Genomic DNA, 14,358 nt, shown 5'->3' with positions numbered 1-14,358 from the left:
GTCTCTCAGACCACAGTGCAATCAAACTAGAACTCAGGACTAAGAAACTCAATCAAAACCATTCAACTATGTGGAAACTGAACAACCTGCTCCTGAATGACTACTAGGTACATAATGAAATGAAGGCAGAAATAAAGATGTTCTTTGAAACCAATGAGAACAAAGATACAACATACCAGAATCTCTGGGACACATTTAAAGCAGTGTGTAGAGGGAAATTTATAGCACTAAATACCCACAAGAGAAAGCTGGAAAGATTTAAAATTGACACCCTAACATCACAATTAAAAGAACTAGAGAAGCAAGAGCAAACACATTCAAAAGCTAGCAGAAGGCAAGAAATAACTAAGATCAGAGCAGAACTGAAGGAGATAGAGACATAAAAAACCTCCAAAAAATCAATGAATCCAGGAGCTGGTTTTTTGAAAAGATCAACAAAATTGACAGACCGCTAGCAAGACTAATAAAGAAGAAAAGAGAGAAGAATCAAATAGATGCAATAAAATATGATAAAGGGGATATCACCACTGACCCCACAGAAATAGAAACTACCATCAGAGAATACTATAAACACCTCTACGCAAATAAACTAGAAAATCTAGAAGAAATGGATAATTTCTTGGACACTTACACTCTCCCAAGACTAAACCAGGAAGAAGTTGAATCCCTGAATAGACGAATAACAGGCTCTGAAATTGAGGCAATAATTAATAGCCTACCAACCAATAAAAGTCCAGGACCAGACAGATTCACAGCCAAATTCTACCGGAGGTACAAGGAGGAGCTGGTTCCATTCCTTCTGAAACTATTCCAATCAATAGAAAAAGAGGGAATCCTCCCTAACTCATTTTATGAGGCCAACATCATCCTGATACCAAAGCCTCGCAGAGACACAACAAAAAAAGAGAATTTTAGACCAATATCCCTGATGAACATCAATGCAAAAATCCTCAATAAAACACTGGCAAACTGAATGCAGCAGCACATCAAAAAGCTTATCCACCATGATCATTGGGCTTCATCCCTGGGATGCAAGGCTGGTTCAACATATGCAAATCAATAAACGTAACCCACATATAAACAGAACCAAAGACAAAAACCACATGATTATCTCAATAGATGCAGAAAAGGCCTTTGACAAAATTCAACAGCCTTTCATGCTAAAAACTCTCAATAAATTCGGTATTGATGGAATGTATCTCAAAATAACAAGAGATATTTATGACAAACCCACAGCCAATATCATACTGAATGGGAAAAAATTGGAAGCATTCCCTTTGAAAACTGGCACAAGACAGGGATGCCCTCTCTCACCACTCCTATTCAACATAGTGTTGGAGGTTCTGGCTAGGGCAATCAGGCAAGAGAAAGAAATCAAGGGTATTCAGTTAGGAAAAGAAGAAGTCAAATTGTCCCTCTTTGCAGATGACATGATTGTATATTTAGAAAACCCCATCATCTCAGCCCAAAATCTCCTTAAGCTGATAAGAAACTTCAGCAAAGTCTCAGGATACAAAATCAATGTGCAAAACTCACAAGCATTCTTATACACCATTAACAGACAAACAGAGAGCCAAATCATGAATGAACTTCCATTCACAATTGCTTCAAAGAGAATAAAATACCTAGGAATCCAACTTATAAGGGATGTAAAGGACCTCTTCAAGGAGAACTACAAACCACTTCTCAGTGAAATCAAAGAGGACACAAACAAATGAAAGAACATTCCATGCTCATGGATTGGAAGAATCAATAACGTGAAAATGGCCATACTGCCCAAAGTAATCTATAGATTCAATGCCATCCCCATCAAGCTACCAATGACTTTCTTCACAGAATTGGAAAAAAACTACTTTAAAGTTCATATGGAACCAAAAAAGACCACGCATTGCCAAGACAATCCTAAGTCAAAAGAACAAAGCTGGAGACATCACGTTACCTGACTTGAAACTGTACTACAAGGCTACAGTAACCAAAACAGCATGGTACTGGTACCAAAACAGAGATATAGACCAATGGAACAGAATAGAGCCCTCAGAAATAATACCACACATCTACAGCCATCTGATCTTTGACAAACCTGAGAGAAACAAGAAATGGGGAAAGGATTCCCTATTTAATATTTCCCATCTGGTGTGGAGAAAATAGGCTAGCCATAAATAGAAAGCTGAAACTGGATCCTTTCCTTACTCCTTATATGAAAATTAATTCAAGATGGATTAAAGACTTAAATGTTAGACCTAAAACCATAAAAACCCTAGAAGAAACCTAGGTAATAGCATTCAGGACATAGGCATGGGCAAGGACTTCATGTCTAAATCACCAAAAGCAATGGCAACAAAAGCCAAAATTGACAAATGGGATCTAATTAAACTAAAGAGCTTCTGCACAGCAAAAGAAACAACCAGCAGAGTGAACAGGCAACCTACAGAATGAGAGAAAATTTTTGTAATCTACTCATCTGAGAAAGGGCTAATATCCAGAAGCTACAAAGAACTCAAACAAATTTACGAGAAAAAAACAACCCCCTCAAAAAGTGGGCAAAGGATATGAATAGACACTTCTCAAAAGAAGACATGCATACAGCCAACTGACACATGAAAAAATGTTCGTCATCACTGGCCATCAGATAAATGCAAATCAAAACCACAATGAGATACCATCTCACACCAGTTAGAATGGCAATCATTAAAAAGTCAGGAAACAAGAGGTGCTGGAGAGGATGTGGAGAAATAGGAACACTTTTACACTGTTGGTGGGATTGTAAACTAGTTCAACCATTGTGGAAAACAGTATGGCGATTCCTCAAGGATCTAGAACTAGAAACACCATATGACCCAGCCATCCCATTACTGAGTATATACCCAAAGGATTATAAATCATGCTGCTATAAAGACACATGCACACGTATGTTCATTGCGGCACTATTCACAATAGCAAAGACTTGGAATCCACCCAAATGTCCATCAGTGACAGAGTGGATTAAGAAAATGTGTCACATATACACCAAGGAATACTATGCAGCCATAAAAAAGGATGAGTTTGTGTCCTTTGTGGGGACATGGATGCAGCTGGAAACCATCATTCTCAGCAAACTATTGCAAGAACAGAAAACCAAACACTGCATGTTCTCAGTCATAGGTGAGAATTGAACAATGAGATCACTTGGACTCTGGAAGGGGAACATCACACACCAGGGACTATTATGGGGAGGGGGAGGGGGGAGGGATGGCATTGGGAGTTATACCTGATGTAAATGATGAGGTGATGGGTGCTGACGAATTGATGGGTGCAGCACACCAACATGACACAAGTATAAATACGTAACAAACCTGCACGTTGTGCACATGTACCCCAGAACTTAAAGTATAATAATAAAAAAAGAGAGAGAGAGAAGGGAAACAAACAAACAAAAAAGAAAACCCCATCGTCTCAGCCCAAAATCATGAATATTCTTAATGGCATCTAGAATAGTGAATCATTCCCAGAAATTTATTTACTTGGCCCATATCCCTTAGAGGAATGACAATCTATGGCAGCTATGGCCATACAAAATGTATTTCCTAAATAATAAGACCTGAAAGTCACAATTACTCCTTGATTCATGGGCTGCAGAATGGATGTTATGTTAGCGGCCATAAAAACTTTCATCTCCATGCAGATCTCCATAAGAGCTCCTGGATGACTTGGGGTATTGTCAGTGAGTGGTAATACTGTGAAAGAAACCTCTTCTTCTGTACAGTGCATCTCAACAGTGACCTTAAAATATTTAGTAAACCATGCTGTGAACAGATATGCTATCATCTAGGCTTTTTTGTTCTATTTATAGAGCACAGGCAGAATAGATTTATTATAATTGTTAAGGGCCCTAGGATTTTTGGAATGATAAATGAGCCCCGGCTTCATCTTAATGTCACCAGCTGCATTAAACCCTAACAAAAGTTAGGTTGTCCTTTGGAACTTTGAAGACAGACACTGACTTCTTCTGATTATGAAAGTACTAGGTAGCACCTTCTTCCAATAGAAAGCTGCTTCATCTATATTGAAAAATCTGTCATTCAGTGTAGCCATCTTCATCAATTATCTTAGCTAGATCTTCTAGATAACTTGTGCAGATTCTACATCAGTACTTGTTACTTCACCTTGCACTTTTGTGTTATGGAGATGACTCCTTTCCTTAAAGCTCATGAACCTCAGGTAGCTTCCAACTTTTCTGCTGCAGCTTCCTCACCTCTCTCAGCCTTCAAAGAATTAAAGAGAGTTAGGAAATTTTATCAACAATAGGACTGTTTTGCTTTCTTATCGTTTGTGTTTTCACTAGAGCAGCACTTTCAATTTCCTTCAAGAACTTTTCCTTCACATTCACAACTTGCGCTGTTTGGTGCAAGAGCCCTAGCTTTTGGCCTTTCTCAGCTTTCCATACGTCTTCCTTGCTGAGCTTAATGATTTCTAGCTTTTCATTTAAAGTGAGAAATGTGACTCTTCGTTTCACTTGAACACTTAAAGGCTATTGTATGGTTATTAATTGGCCGAATTTCAATACTGTTGTGTCTTGAATCCAGAGGACTGAAAAGATGGAGCAATGATCTTCATTTCTTTCCATATTCTGCATTCTATTTCTGTGATTTCAGCCATCTTAGACTGGTTAAGAACCCTTGTTGAAGAACTAGTACTGTCATTTGGAGGAAAGAAGACACTCTGGCTTTTCAAGCTGTCATAGTTCTTGCACTGGTTCTCATTTTTATCAGCTGATGTTCCTTCAATCTTTGAAGTCACTGTCCTTTGGATTTTTAAAAAAATTTTCTTCTATTTGATGACCTTGCGGTTTGATTGAGGCAAAAGGTGGGTTCAGTTGACTGGGTTCATTTCTGGAAGATTTTAGGGGGCCAAGCCTCAGCTCAGGACTCCTGAACAGGATGTGCTAACGCTGGATGACTGGTATCAAGCCTCTGCTTTGTTCTTTGGCTCCTTGAAATTATGAACCTGCTGTGCTAGAAGGGCCGAGGTGCTCATGGACCGCTGGTCACTACACTCTAATGGGTGGTAACAGTTAAAGTGTTTCATAGGGTGATGGCTGTGGGATTCATCTTTGTTTGCATGTGCCAGCAGTGGTAGCAGTGCCAGCACAGTGGGGCGCATGCTTGTTTGCTACAGCAGGGTGCTAGGAGGTGCCAGGGTGCCTGCCTCCATGCAGGCATTCACAGTAGTGGCGGTGGAGGCTCAGGAGGGCAGGGGCATGACTGGTGACTGTGTGTGTGGTCCTGCTGGTGGTGTTAGCATGGGGGTAGGGCACTGATGGGTGCAGGTCTACCCTCTGTGCATGTTCATGCAGGCTCAGGTCAGGGGAGAGTCTGCTAGTCTCCATGCCTACTTTCACTTGCAGGGGCAGAACTGCCTGGCTTTGTGCCTGCCAAGGCTCCAACTGCAATGGCAGTACAACAGCGGTAGAAGGTAGAGGGTTGTAGTGAACTCCTGCTGGTAGCAGTGGCAAAGCAGGGTTCAGTGCATGTATATGCTGGCCAGGCAGGGAAGAAGGCAAGATCGGCCCTATGTACACATGTGCTGTCAAGGCAATGTAGGAAGTGGCCCTGGGCCCAGGGGAAGCTGCATTGTGGGTATGGAGTGGGTGGGATGGTACGTGACCTCGAGGGCCACCCTACTATAGCTCATCAACAGTTAGGTGCAGTCCACCAGCTCAGGAGCTATGATGCAGACCCCCAGGGTACCGAAACTGCACTGCAAACCAATGTGGCCTGGCTGGGGTCCTGAGAGGCCAGAAGACCAAGGGGTGCACAGATCAGACTGGCCTGTGTGATGGGCAAGACCACCCTGCAGAGTTCAGGTCCACTAGTTCCCCTAGAACTAAAGTATACTATGAGAGCAAGTTGAGCCTAGGGCAATGGGCATCCCTGGCTCTGCTCCAATACAGATGCTCCTGCACTAAACCCTCTGTGCTCTACAACTGGCTGGCATGCTGCCCCTAACACTTCTGTAAACTGCTCTCCCTGCCAACTCAAGTGTCCATCGCAGTCTGGGGGTCTCCTCCTGCCAGGATTCTAGAGGCCCATAGCAAGAGACGGTTGCTCCTTGCCAGTTCAACTCACCCATTCCCCCATTGTTGTTAGGAGCCAGTAACAAGTCCCAAGCATGGTGGCCCCATGCAGAGTCCCCAGCTTCCTCCCACCTCAGCCCAGCTTCTGTGTCTTCCCTCTGCCTACCCTCAGTGCCTTCCCTCTGAAGATCGGCTAGGAGTGCACCAGTTGTCCCAGTTCCCTTGGTGGCAGCTGTTCCACCTGGCTTTGTCATCAGCCATCTTTCCCAAATAAATTTCCTCTGAAGTCTATTTAATCTGATATTATGTGATATGGCCACTGCTGCTTCCATTTATGTTTTCATGATGCTTCTCTTTCCATCTTTTTTACTTTCAACTTGTCTATTTTATTATAATTGAAGTGTAATTCTTGTAGACAGCATATATTTTTTATCCACTCTGCTTAGTTTTGTCATTTAATTGGTGTATTAAGATCATTTACATTTAAGATTATTATATGTTAGAGCTTAATTCCCCATGTTATTGTTTTTGCTTGTTCAATCTGTCATTTCTGTTTTCTTGTCATGCCTTCCTGTGGGTTACTTTTTTACAATTTTATTTTGATTAATCTAAAGTGTTTTTGAGTGTATCTCTTTGTATAGGTCTTTCAGTGGTTTCTCTAGGCAGTATATTATATGCGTGCCTATACATACTTTCTCTGTGTGCCCGTGTATCATGGCGCACTGGTGTCAGCATTTTATAAGTTTGAATGAAGTCTACAAATCCTCCTTCCTTTTACATTCCTTTTCCCTCCCCTATTTATAATATAATTATCTTAAACATTTCCTCTCTACACATTTAGAATCATATCAGATAGCATTATAATTTTTGCTTCCACTGTCATACATTTGAGACAATTCAAGAAGAGATGGAAAGTCTATTGTATTTATACATATTTCTATTCTTTCCATTCTTCTTTCTTCTTTTCTGATGTTCCAAGCTTCCTTCTTTGATATTTCCATTCTCTTTAGATAATTTCCTTAAGTCTTCCTTTTAGGGTAGGTCTGTTGGTGACAAACACGTTTTATTTCATCTGAGAATATCATCACTTCCCCTTCATTCCTAAAGAATATTTTTGGGCTAGATGCAGTGGCTCACACCTGTAATACCAGTACTTTGGGAGTCTGAGGTGGGCAGATCACTCGAGCTCAGGAGTTCAAGACCAGCCTGGACAATGTGGCAAAACCCCGACTCTGCAGAAAATACAAAAATTAGGTGGGCATGATGGTGCATGCCTGTTGTCCCAGCTACTCAGGAGGCTGAGGTGGGAGGATCACTTGAGCCTGGGAGGTCAAGGCTGCAGTGAGCCATGATCGCACCACTGCACACCAGCCTGGGTGACAGAGCGAGGCCCAGTCTCAAAAAAAAAAAAGACTATTTTCACCAGTTATAAGATTTTGCATTGTTATTTTATTATCATTATTATTATTATTATTTTGGCACTTAAAGATGTGCAACTTCCTTCTGGCTTCCACGATTTCTGATGAAAAATCCACTGTCATTTAAATTGTTTCTCCCCTCTAAGTAAGGTGTCATTTCTCTCCTGCTGCTTTCAATAGTTTGTTAGGCCAGGTGCAGTGGCTCACGGCTATAATCATAGCACTCTGGGAGGCCAAGGCAGGTGGATCACTTGAGGTGAGGAGTTCGAGACCAGCCTGGACAATATAGCAATATCCCGTCTCTACTAAAAGGACAAAAAATTAGCCAGGCATGGTGATGTGTGCCTGTAGTCCCAGCTATTCGGGAGACTGAGGTGGGAGGATCACTTGAACTTGAGAGACAGAGGCTGCAGTGAGCCAAGATCATGCCACTGCACTCCAGACTGGGTGACAGAGCGAGACTCTGTCTCAAAAAAAAAAAATAATAATAATATTTTAGTTTTCATAAGTTTTGCTATGATGTATTTTATGTAAATTTATTTGGGCTTTATCCTGTTTGATGTTCACTCAGCTTCTTGAATCTATACATATAAGCCTTTTGCCATACTGGAATATTATCAGCCATTATTTATTTGAGTGCTTTTTAAGGTCTTCCATCTTTCCTCTATCCTTCAAAGTTTCCAACTATACAAGTGTTAGAACTTTCATTATTGTCCCACAGACCTCTATGTTTCTGTTTATTTATTTATTTTTTCCAGTCAGTTTTCTCCCAGACTGGGTAGTACCTATTTTTTTTTCTTTCTTTCTTTTTTCTTATTATTATCATACTTTAAGTTCTAGGGTACATGTGCACAACGTGCAGGTTTGTTACGTATGTATACTTGTGCCATGTTGGTGTGCTGCACCCATCAACTCATCAGCACCCATCAACTCATCATTTACATCAGGTATAACTCCCAGTGCCATCCCTCCCCCCTCCCCCCTCCCCCCTCCCCATAATAGTCCCTGGTGTGTGATGTTCCCCTTCCCGAGTCCAAGTGATCTCATTGTTCAATTCTCACCTATGAGTGAGAACATGCAGTGTTTGGTTTTCTGTTTGCCAGTATCTTATTGAGGATTTTTGCATCGATGTTCATCAGGGATATTGGTCTAAAATTCTCTTTTTTTGTTGTGTCTCTGCCAGGCTTTGGTATCAGGATGATGTTGGCCTCATAAAATGAGTTAGGAGGATTCCCGCTTTTTCTATTGATTGGAATAGTTTCAGAAGGAACGGTACCAACTCTTCCTTGTACCTCTGGTAGAATTCAGCTGTGAATCCATCTGGTCCTAGACTTTTTTGATTGGTAGGCTATTAATTATTGCCTCAATTTCAGAGCCTGCTATTGGTCTATTCAGGGATTCAGCTTCTTCCTGGTTTAGTCTTGGGAGAGTGTAAGTGTCCAGGAAATTATCTATTTCTTCTAGATTTTCTAGTTTATTTGTGTAGAGATGTTTATAGTATTCTCTGATGGTAGTTTGTATTTCTGTGGGGTCGGTGGTGATATCCCCTTTATCATTTTTTATTACATCTATTTGATTCTTCTCTCTTTTCTTCATTAGTCTTGCTAGCGGTCTATCAATTTTGTTGATCTTTTCAAAAAACCAACTCCTGGATTCATTGATTTTTTGGAGGGTTTTTTGTGTCTCTATCTCCTTCAGTTCTGCTCTGATCTTAGTTATTTCTTGCCTTCTGATAGCTTTTGAATGTGTTTGCTCTTGCTTCTCTAGTTCTTTTAATTGTGATGTTAGAGTGTCAATTTTAGATCTTTCCAGCTTTCTCTTGTGGGTATTTAGTACTATAAATTTCCCTCTACACACTGCTTTAAATGTGTCCCAGAGATTCTGGTATGTTGTATCTTTGTTCTCATTGGTTTCAAAGAACATCTTTATTTCTGCCTTCATTTCGTTATGTACCCAGTAGTCATTCAGGAGCAGGTTGTTCAGTTTCCATGTAGTTGAGAGGTTTTGATTGAGTTTCTTAGTCCTGAGTTCTAGTTTGATTGCACTGTGGTCTGAGAGACAGTTTGTTATAATTTCTGTTCTTGTACATTTGCTGAGGAGTGCTTTACTTCCAACTATATGGTCAATTTTGGAGTAAGTGTGATGTGGTGCTGAGAAGAATGTATATTCTGTTGATTTGGGGTGAAGAGTTCTGTAGATGTCTATTAGGTCCGCTTAGTGCAGAGATGAGTTCAATTCCTGGATATCCTTGTTAATTTTCTGTCTCGTTGATCTGTCTAATGTGGACAGTGGGGTGTTGAAGTCTCCCATTATTATTGTATGGGAGTCTAAGTCTCTTTGTAAGTCTCTAAGGACTTGCTTTATGAATCTGGGTGCTCCTGTATTGGGTGCATATATATTTAGGATAGTAAGCTCTTCCTGTTGAATTGATCCCTTTACCATTCTGGAATGGCCTTCTTTGTCTCTTTTGATCTTTGATGGTTTAAAGTCTGTTTTATCAGAGTCTAGCATTGCAACCTATGCTTTTTTTTTGTTCTCCATTTGCTTGGTAAATCTTCCTCCATCCCTTTATTTTGAGTCTATGTATGTCTCTGCACGTGAGATGGGTCTCCTGAATACAGCAAACTGATGGGTCTTGACTATCCAGTTTGCCAGTCTGTGTCTTTTAATTGGACCATTTAGTCCATTTACATTTAAGGTTAATATTGTTATGTGTGAACTTCATCCTGCCATTATGATATTAAATAGTTATTTTGCTCGTTAGTTGATGCAGTTTCTTCCTAGCCTCAATGGTCTTTACATTTTGGCATGTTTTTGCAATGGCTGGTACCGGTTGTTCTTTTCCATGTTGAGTGCTTCCTTCAGGGTCTCTTGTAAGGCAGGCCTGGTGGTGACAAAATCTCTAAGCATTTGCTTGTCTGTAAAGGATTTTATTTCTCCTTCACTTATGAAACTTAGTTTGGCTGGTTATTAAATTCTGGGTTGAAAATTCTTTTCTTTAAGAATGTTGAATATTGGCCCCTACTCTCTTCTGGTTTGTAGAGTATCTGCCAAGAGATCTGCTGTTAGTCTGATGGGCTTCCCTTTGTGGGTAACCCGACCTTTCTCTCTGGCTGCCCTTAAGATGTTTTCCTTCATTTCAACTTTGGTGAATCTGGCAATTATGTGTCTTGGAGTTGCTCTTCTCGAGGAGTATCTTTGTGGCGTTCTCTGTATTTCCTGAATTTGAATGTTGGCCTGCCCTACTAGGTTGGGGAAGTTCTCCTGGATGATATCCTGAAGAGTGTTTTCCAACTTGGTTCCATTTTCCCCCTCACTTTCAGGCACCCCAATCAGACGTAGATTTGGTCTTTTCACATAATCCCATACTTCTTGCAGGCTTTGTTCATTTCTTTTTCTTCTTTTTTCTTTAGATTTCTCTTCTCGCTTCATTTCATTCATTTGATCCTCAATCGCTGATACTCTTTCTTCCAGTTGATCAAGTCGGTTACTGAAGCTTATGCATTTGTCACGTATTTCTCGTGTCATGGTTTTCATCTCTGTCAGTTCGTTTATGTCCTTCTCTGCATTAATTATTCTAGTTATCAATTCTTCCACTCTTTTTTCAAGGTTTTTAGTTTCTTTGTGCTGGGTACGTAATTCCTCCTTTAGCTCTGAGAAGTTTGATGGACAGAAGCCTTCTTCTCTCATGTCGTCAAAGTAATTCTCCGTCCAGCTTTGATCTGTTGCTGGCGATGAGCTGCGTTCCTTTGGAGGGGGAGATGCGCTCTGATTTTTTGAATTTCCAGCTTTTCTGCCCTGCTTTTTCCCCGTCTTTGTGGTTTTATCTGCCTTTGGTCTTTGATGATGGTGACATACTGATGGGATTTTGGTGTGAGTGTCCTTCCTGTTTGTTAGTTTTCCTTCTAACGGTCAGGACCCTCAGCTATAGGTCTGTTGGAGATTGCTTGAGGTCCATTCCAGACCCTGTTTGCCTGGGTATCAGCAGCAGAGGCTGCAGAAGATAGAATATTGCTAAACAGTGAGTGTACCTGTCTGATTCTTGCTTTGGAAGCTTCCTCTCAGGGGTGTACTCCATCGTGTGAGGTGTGGGGTGTCGGTCTGCCCCTAGTGGGGGATGTCTCCCAGTTAGGCTACTCAGGGGTCAGGGACCCACTTGAACAGGCATTCTGTCCCTTCTCAGATCTCAGCCTCCATGTTGGGAGATCCACTGCTCTCTTCAAAGCTGTCAGACAGAGTCGTTTGCGTCTGCAGAGGTTTCAGCTGCTTTTTGTTGTTGTTGTGGTTGTTTAGCTGTGCCCTGTCCCCAGAGGTGGGGTCTACAGAGACTGGCAGGCCTCCTTGAGCTGCTGTGGGGTCCACCCACTTGGAGCTTCCCAGCGGCTTGGTTTACCTACTTAAGCCTCAGCAATGGTGGGTGCCCCTCCCCCAGCCTCGCTGCTGTCTTGCCCTTTAGATCGCAGACTGCTGTGCTAGCAATGAGGGAGGCTCCGTGGGCATGGGACCCTCCCGGCCACGTGTGGAATATAATCTCCTGGTGTGCCCGTTTGCTAAGACCCTTGGTAAAGCGCAGTATTGGGATGGGAGTTACCCGATTTTCCAGGTGTTGTATGTCTCAGTTCCCCTGGCTAGGAAAAGGGATTCCCTTCCCGCTTGCACTTCCCAGGTGAGGCGATGCCTTGCCCTGCTTCAGCTCTCGCAGGTCGGGCTGCAGCAGATGACCAGCACTGATTGTCCGGCACTCCCTAATAAGATGAACCCAGTACCTCAGTTGAAAATGCAGAAATCACCTGTCTTCTGTGTCGCTTGCACTGGGAGCTGGAGACTGGAGCTGTTCCTATACGGCCATCGTGCTCCGCCCCCCCGTAGTATCTATTTTTATATCTCGAGCTCATGTATTTGTTCCTCTTTCCCTTCCACTCTCCTGTTGAGCTGATCCATTTAGTTTTCTTCATTTCTATATTATTCATTTGAATAATTTTCATTTGGTTCTCCTTTATATCTCGAATTTCTTTGCTGAGACTTTTTTCATTTGTTTCAATCATGTTTGCAATTGTTTCTTGAGGCATCATAATGATGGCATTCATTGACTACCTTTTTTCATTCAAGTTGATAGTTTCCTTGTTCTTGGTCTGATGACTGATTTTCAACTGAAACCTAAATATTTGGGGAATTTTGTGACGAGACTCTGGATTGCATTTAGATCTGCTGTTTTAGAAGGCTTACTATAACACTGTTTTGGCAGGAGATAATAAAGAAGGAGGAGTGCCTCCTCATTATTGCCAGGTGGGAATATAAGTCAAGGTTCTTCATTTAGTTTCCACTGACACTTAAGTTGGGGAGATGCCCCATAGTACCACTGGGTAGAAGTGGGGATTCAGGCTTCCCACTTGGTCTATGCTAATAACACCCTAGCTGCATTGGATAAAAGTGGCTCATTGCTTTTCCCCATGTGACCTCCAATGACAACACAGGGCATGGCCATATTAATGCTAGGTGAAAGTCCAGACTCTCCACTAGGCTTCTTCTGATCATATCCAAGTGGGGAGGGATTACCACTTAGTGGAAGTCCAGACTTTCCATATGGTTTCCACTGACACCTCAGGGACAGAAGTGTCTCTTTTAGAGATTTAAATTCCAACTCCTCACTTGGCCTTTTCTGACACCACCCTGGCAGGGGGCCATTTGGGTATTTTGTGATAGCTCGATGAGGCCAGAAATCTAGACTCCTGACATGGCCTTTTCTGACTAAGTAGAGCCATAGTGTTTTCTGTAGTGTTTGACACAGAGCAGTTATTTTCTCAAGTTTTCTGTCTTACTAGGCTCTTTTCTGGTCCTTTGGCTAGAAAGAGATGACTTCTATTTGTGGTTTTTTTTCTGTTCCCATGTTATTTCTGGGTTGTCAGCTTCTTTATCTCCAAGTCTGGGTTATATGAGGCAAAAAGAAAACCCAAGAAACTCACCATCGTGTTGTTCCTTAGGTCCTGTGGACCCTAGCCAATCTGCCTTCTACTCTGAATTTTTCATGATGGGTTAATATTTGTTTCATAATGTCCATGGGCTTTAGTTTTACTTAGTGGGGGGAGTAGGAAAAATATGTTGACTCCATCTTCCCCTAAATCTGTTTTTTTTGTTTTGTTTTGTTTTGTTTGTTTTTCTGAGATGGAGTCTCCCTCTATCACCCAGCCTGGAGTGCAGTGGCGCGATCTTGGCTCACTGCAACCTCCGTCTCCTGGGTTCAAGCAATTCTCCAGCCTCAGCCTCCCAAGTAGCTGGGGTTATTTTTGTATTTTTAGTAGAGACGGGGTTTCACCATACTGGTCAGGCTGGTCTCGAACTCCAGACCTCAGGCCTTCCAAAGTGCTGGGATTACAGGCATGAGCCACCACGCCCAGCCTAAATCTGGTTTTTATATCTTAAGGAAATGCAGAATTTCTGGCACTACAGTTGTCAATAAGTACATGTAAAATACCTTCACTTCACTGAGAAGTTCCCATTTGGAATACTCAAAGCTAAAAAGAATAATTGGTGGCAATAAAAAATACCTATCATTGGTGATAACACCAAAAATGGTGGAGTAGGGAACTCCATACCTCCATGAAAGCAATAATTAAGCAGGAAGAAACTGTAAGAATAAACATTTTCAAATTCTAGAATCTAATTTAAATAAACTTACACCAACTACAAAAACCAGGAAAATACTTAGTTAAAAAAAGAGACTAATAAATTTTGGTTAGAGGGTGCTACAACATGTCGACTTCCCTCTCTGCCATCCCCTATTCCCCAGCTTAGTGACGGCCTTGGAGATGGTAGACTACATTACTGATGTGGCTTGCTGCTGCAAGAGAAGCAATATAAATCTTGATCTCAGAAAACTATGGTTATATA

General features: G+C 41.6%; 1 protein-coding gene and 1 pseudogene across 4 annotated transcripts in view; both read right to left on the bottom strand.

Moving 5' to 3' along the window:
• Positions 1–12,557, bottom strand: part of LOC139360871 (importin subunit alpha-3 pseudogene) — a 36,892-nt pseudogene extending 24,335 nt beyond the window's left edge.
• LOC105476709 (myotubularin related protein 8) overlaps positions 1–14,358 on the bottom strand; it is a 116,575-nt gene that overhangs the window by 31,216 nt on the left and 71,001 nt on the right. The gene's annotated exons all lie outside the window — the stretch shown is intronic.

The sequence above is a fragment of the Macaca nemestrina genome, chromosome X, assembly GCF_043159975.1.
Source record: "Macaca nemestrina isolate mMacNem1 chromosome X, mMacNem.hap1, whole genome shotgun sequence".
NCBI lineage: Eukaryota > Metazoa > Chordata > Mammalia > Primates > Cercopithecidae > Macaca > Macaca nemestrina.
This window is presented reverse-complemented; position numbering and strand designations above follow the sequence as displayed.